This window comes from Sinohyriopsis cumingii, chromosome 7, assembly GCF_028554795.1.
Source record: "Sinohyriopsis cumingii isolate HCF-2022 chromosome 7, ASM2855479v2, whole genome shotgun sequence".
NCBI classification, from domain to species: domain Eukaryota; kingdom Metazoa; phylum Mollusca; class Bivalvia; order Unionida; family Unionidae; genus Sinohyriopsis; species Sinohyriopsis cumingii.
In genome coordinates this window covers 83,324,291-83,330,818 of record NC_142967.1, presented here as the reverse complement: position 1 = coordinate 83,330,818, position 6,528 = coordinate 83,324,291, and the positions used below count along the sequence as shown (strand labels likewise).

The 6,528-nt window shown below is 36.0% G+C and overlaps 1 long non-coding RNA gene across 1 annotated transcript; it reads right to left on the bottom strand.

Moving 5' to 3' along the window:
• Nucleotides 1–998: 998 nt before the first annotated feature.
• LOC149795645 (uncharacterized) lies at nucleotides 999–3,913 on the bottom strand. Its single transcript, XR_016422133.1, has 3 exons — nucleotides 3,838–3,913; nucleotides 2,201–2,437; nucleotides 999–1,211 (listed from the first exon to the last, which is right to left on the bottom strand). It is a non-coding gene; the product is annotated as an uncharacterized LOC149795645 (long non-coding RNA).
• Nucleotides 3,914–6,528: the final 2,615 nt, after the last annotated feature.

The following is a 6,528-nucleotide window of genomic DNA, read 5'->3' as shown; positions in this document are numbered from 1 at the left end:
CCCTGTTTCAATTTTTTTCCATTTCCATAGACCCATAAGGTCGGGACCCTATTTTAATAGGGTCCCGACCCTGTTCCATTTCCCCTTGTCGCTCAACAGACCCAAAATATATTCCCATGTTAATTTCCCATTGTCGCTAAAGTGACCCAGGGATTTTCGTAATGTTAAATTTCCATTGTCGCCACAGTGACCCAGGGTGGTTTTTAATGCTAATTCCCATTGTCTCCAAAGGGACCCTATTCACTACTTCCGCGTATATTTAAGTAGTGACAGTGTCACACGGTTTAGGTGTTATCCACACAAAGAAACATGTTAATTTTGTTAATTTGTTCCCGCATGTTATCTTCATTTATGCATGTGACTTGGTGCTGAATGTATTGCGCACATTTAGTGCCTGTATCACACAGTTTATGTGCTAACCCCACGATGTATCATATTTTTGATCTTATTTTAAACCTTATAAAAATCAAAGGATGATTTTTTTTAAATGCCATTATTCAGTGCATGATATGCTATACATGGCGGCCAGTATAACTAGTGAAGGAAGAACCCGGGGAATACCCCATTAAGAATCTCACATAACCATATTGGCCGAGCTCGAGACTCGAACCCACGCGGAACGAGATGGTAGTGATAGGAAAAGGCGAGTGCTTCAAACTGATCGGCCACCCGGGCCCCGAGCTGATTTCAATCGTGGAGTATATTTAATATGTTTTGTATTTTTATTTAGTCGCCAGTCTACATGGAGTTAGTTAGTTCTCAACCTAAATAGAAGATCAATTTTTTTTTAAGATGAGTCGAAATGCATTCGTCTGGCCTTAATGTGCGACGTTGATTCGTTTGCATCACAGACCTAAGTTACCCAGATTGTATAATGTTGACTCGCTGGGAAAACAACAACCTTTAAAATATCACCAGCGTATATTCGCAAATGGACATCATATCTAAATATAGTAAGAAGATTTGTAATAATAACATTAAATCATACAAAACATACATGAAATGATAAGTGTTTATTTATAAACATTTTTATTATATATCAAAATGGTGAGAAGAAAAGTTGCCTTCATTTGTTTTCGGTGTGAGCTTGGCATCAGGCGACTTTGGGATATCTTGTAATCCTCTCTGGTAAAGTATTAATTTGAATCTAAAATAAATTTTTAAAAATATAGCTTTTGAATTAAATGATTTATAACATTCTCTTGCATGTTCTGAAAGGAAAACAAAATATAGATATATATTCTCAGTGAGAGAGCTTCGTTGTACAGGCGTTATCAGAAATTATTGTGATGAAGTCACACTTTATATATGCATGTTGCCCACGGGTAAAACATACCGATAATAGCAAATCGATAATAACATATCGATAATACATCAGTGGCGGTTACTTTATGTACCACTTACATTAATAATTGATACAAATGTTGGATCATGTTGTTGTAAGCATTACATAAAGATATGGTTTTAATTGCAATAATTGATAAAAATGTTGGATCATATTGTTGTAAGCATTACATGAAGATATAGTTTTAATTGCAATATTTGAAAATATTGTTAATCTTAAGATTAGTTGACTTATATATCTACCTCATGCGCTACCTAAGATCTTTGTAATTTTTCAAGTTAAATCTAATAAAACTGATAGTGGTCACTTTAATCTATTTTTCTATCTATCTAGACCGCTTATGCAAAAATAAAGAATGAAATTGTGACTCCGCAAAATAGAACCGCTAGAATAAGATGTTCAAGCTTGTATGCATGAAAGGAGAAAAATTTAAATGCAGATATGTAAAACATGATTTAAGACAAAGAATTAACTGACATGACAAAAATAGTCCAGTACATTTACACGCGTTATGTTTAATACACAAGGCATTTAAAAGAAATCCCTCTCTTTTAAGAGCCATACAGAGACCCACGCATACATTCACACTGTTCGGTTTCCACGCAGAGAAGTCATTTATTTTGCAATTGGTACTTCGACAGTCTGAGATTTCCTAATTTTTTGTATATTTTAAACTGGCTGTCAATGTTAATTTCATGCTTCATGTTCTTAAACTGCTTTCTTCGTAAGAACCAGACCTGGTTGTGTAAATTTCAGTTTGCTTTTCTGCGGAAATATTCAGCAGTCACTTTCTCCAATGAAAAGTCATGATTTAGTATCACTGAATTTATATCGATCACTTGTATAAATTCTTACCTTATCTATATGAAATATAATCGATATTTATATCCTCCATAGAATGGGTATCCGCCAACAAAGTTTCCTGGATATCCGTACCCGAATCCTCCATAACGCGGGGTGAAGGCACCGAGCAAACCCAAACCGAGACCAAGGCCTAGCAAGCCTCGCAAGCCTATCTGAGCCTCGTTCTGGTGAAAAGAGGACATCAGTATCATCGCCAGTAGTAGAACAGCTACGGTTGACATTTTCATTCTGTTGAAATAATGATAATAATAATAATAATAATAATGAAGAGACGACGATGATGATAATAAAAGTTTCATTACCATGAAAACAATAAGAACACCTGAGATTAGATGTCGGTTCAGAAACCATCGTGCACATCGACAAGCTACTTCAACAGCATCCTAAAGTTTAAAGTCTTCAGCTTAAACGATGTAGAAGGATTTGAGCGACATTACTCACTCACGTCTGGACATACTCTCCGCTTTTTTGTTCGAAAAATGTGGGGATAAAAAACATAGCAGATCTTCGGAATCGGTCCACTTTCGGAAAACAGGCGGACAAACCGACTCTCTCTCTCTCTCTCACACACACACACACACACAGAGTTGCCAGCCACTTCCACTGAGAGACAGTAAAAACATTACAAAGCTAACAACAACAGCCTAGAAAAAAATACGAAAAAATACTGGAAAGTAATTCATTGAGCATGAGAAGTTAGCAGCGAAATCAAACAGAAAGCATTGAAAGAGTCTTAATTTCGAATTTGTGAATAAAACACACATTGTTACCCCTCTCTAAACCCTCTCTAAAGTTTACTTTTTCATTGGACTACCTCAAAAGGTGTGTACAGTCACTACATGAGTACGTCCTGCTCATTTGGACGCTTGAAAACCTTCAAGTCATAAAGATCAATACACAAGCGAAAGATTCTCAACTTTATGCAACGTCACGAGAGTAAAAACCGTAGAGGTCGGTGATAAATGCCTTTTCACTATTTTAAAAGAAATGCAGGCCCGGCCCTAGGGCAAGGCGAACGAGGCAACCGCCTTGGGCCCCTCGCTTTAAGGCAATGCAGTTATTTTGCTTGGGGGCCCCGCGCTCATCGATTGCTGCCTTGGGCCCCGCACATCCTAGAGCCGGGCCTGAAGAACTGGTTCAGAATTTCTTATACTACGAAAGGATTTATTTATTCATTTATATATTTTATACATATCTATTTGTATATCTGTTTGTCTCTAGGCCTATGTCTGTTTCAAACCGCGTTTATAATATATGACAAAATGAATAGTTGATAATCCATAAAAATTCCTATTAATACGATTTTGTTTCTGGGATCGAAACTTGTAGCAGAGGATCTTCGAAAGTGTTTTAATAACTGTATGCCCCGATCCTGTTGACATTTTGTACTGCTTCGATAAAATAACTTTATGCCCCGATCCTGTTGACATTTTGTACTGCGTCGATAAAATAAATTTATGCCCCGATCCTGTTGACATTTTGTACTGCTTCAATAAAATAACTTTATGCCCCGATCCTGTTGCCATTTTGTACTACTTAGATAAAATAACGTATAACTTATGGCCCAGTCCAACATTTTAACTATTCGAATCTGAACCTGACAAGAAACGAGTTCAACTATTACATACCTGGATTTGGTCCGAAAGGATATACTATAATTAAGAGGATTCCTAAAGCTGCTGCGCCTTGCTTTATGTGGGTTAGAATTGTTTATTGATTGGGGACACTTTATATACTGTCTAACAAACAAATGATTGATAGGGACGTTCAGTCTGGTGGTTTTGTGACTCTTTGTTCTAAAAAAGAGGAAACAAATTGGTAGCATAACTATCATGTTTACGATTTATTGTTCCTATCACGATATGCGAATGATGTTTGGTTAAGCGAAACATAGTTGTTTTGTGAGCACGCTAACATACATACATACATACATACGTACGTAAGTACGTACGCACACACGTACGTACGTGTGTATGTATATCGAACAACTTTTATTAAATATCTAGAGAACAAAATGATCTGAAATTAAGAAAACGATTTTTCATCATATGTTTGAGTAAAAATAGAACTAAACATCGTAAAAAGGATGACAAGTATTATGTTGCTTTGCTTTTCAATATAAGACGCTTGTGTTTATTTATACTAACGCAAGAGAGACATGTCTATTTACACCGACACAAGGGAGGCATGCCTGTTTACACGGACACAAGGGAGGCATGCCTGTTTACACGGACACAAGGGGGGCATGTATGTTTACACAGACACAAGGGATGCATGTCTGTTTACACGGACACAAGGGATGCATGTCTGTTTACACGAACACAAGGGATGCATGTCTGTTTACAAGGGATGCATGTCTGTTTATGCGGACACAAGGGAGGCATGCCTGTTTACACGGACACAAGGGGGGCATGTCTGTTTACAGCGACACCAGGGAGGCATGCCTGTTTACGCGGACACAAAAGAGGCATGTCTTTTTACACTTAATTGACGCAAAGAAAGGTATGGAAGATTCGTCAGCTGTTTATCAAAATACAAAAAGAAAAACTTCCGATAATTTTTGCAAAGTACCTTACAAGTTAGTCTGTAACAGTAATTTCCAAAATAGAAAATTGTATTTATGGATCGGGACGAGTTAAAGTTACATAAGATCTTAGGGTATTTGTGTGAATGCGTCATTTTACATGGAATAACAGCTTAAAGTATTAAGACAGGAAGCAAGACATGGCAGATGGTTACTTCAGTTATATGTGGTATATGGCTTTTAATCACTGGTCATACTGGTATTGACAAATGAGATATCTACTTTGTCTCAGCAGCGGCAAGGTAAGTGTCATAAAATCAATAATTACATAGACACGATAGTCAATAAAAATGACATGTCCCATACTGATGACACGTCCTATTGAATCTTTATCAAGTTTCTGTATTGAAATTTTGCACTGTCTCACGAAAAGACATGTTCATCAGAAAAAAGTAGCAACCAAATGTCATAATTAGTTCAAAAATAAAGTATTTATTAAGAAACCAGGGATTCCGCAACAAATCACATGTTGCTGCTATTGTTGTTGCAAAAAGATGATTATAATATAAGTGATTGATCGATATGAATTTCTGAAACATTGTATACTGCAAAGGCTTGGAAGTGGCAAGCCAAATTATTGATAAAAGTATTAGGGAAAATTCGGATTACATGATCCTTTTCTCGAAAATGAATAAATGCATAGAGAAATTTCGGAATTTCAAATTACCGTATTATTAATTTACCCACTATCCTAGCGCATTTGTGCGAACACACCAACCCACTAGTATATAACAACACCAAAGTATAACGTTTGGTACCAAGAAAAACGTTGCAACGCAATATAGCGAGGTATTTTCGAGCACATACCTCGATACGTACCACGGTATACCGCAATGATATGAGGAACCAAGAATCTAATGTTCTGGGGCCGGGGCCAGACAAGTGTTGTTTTCTTTTTTTCCCGTCTGTCAGGCTTGCTATCATTTATAGGGAAATAACACCATATTATATCCAGTATATTTTTTTAAAAAAATAATTATCTTGAGATGAAAGAAAATAAAATATCTCGGTTCAAAGGAAAATCGCAGCCCCACCCTACCCCCTTCCGAAAATTAAATGGTCAGTACTTTATTGTAGATGAATTGGCTATGTTAATATTAATTGTTGTACAAGTTGTAATCATAAACTTTAACTAAAGTGTGATGATTAAGCTTACATTGTATATGACGCCCTGTGAAAGACATTTTACTGACATTAGAGGGCTTGTTCATAAAAGTAGGTAGTGCTAACACACTAGCCTACAATTCATTACTACACTATTTATACAATAAGCAGTGAGACTTTGAGTGGGATGCCAACATCCGGGCAAGATATTTATCAGAGATGGCTAGTAAACATAAAACACACTTTCTCAACAACTGAGAAAATATTTTTTGAACTTGAGAAATTACGTAAAACTCAAACAGAAAACAAACTTCTCCCCCGAAAACGTTAGAACGATTCTCAATCTTACAAAGGATTACATGCACATAACACATTAACATGCGCTAGTAAATAACTTTAAAAAATGACATATTTTCAAATTAAGAAATTTTTCCAAAAGTTGGATTTCGTACGAATATTTTTCACTTCATCCCATTTGGCCACCGTGGCATGTGTCAAATATGCGATTTAAGGATCATAAATATAAATATATTTCTAATATTCAAAATTAATTTGTGACAAATACAGATGTGTTGTCGAAAAAAATTAAAAATGTTGGAATTATTTTGTCAAGAGAAATGAAAACCTATCA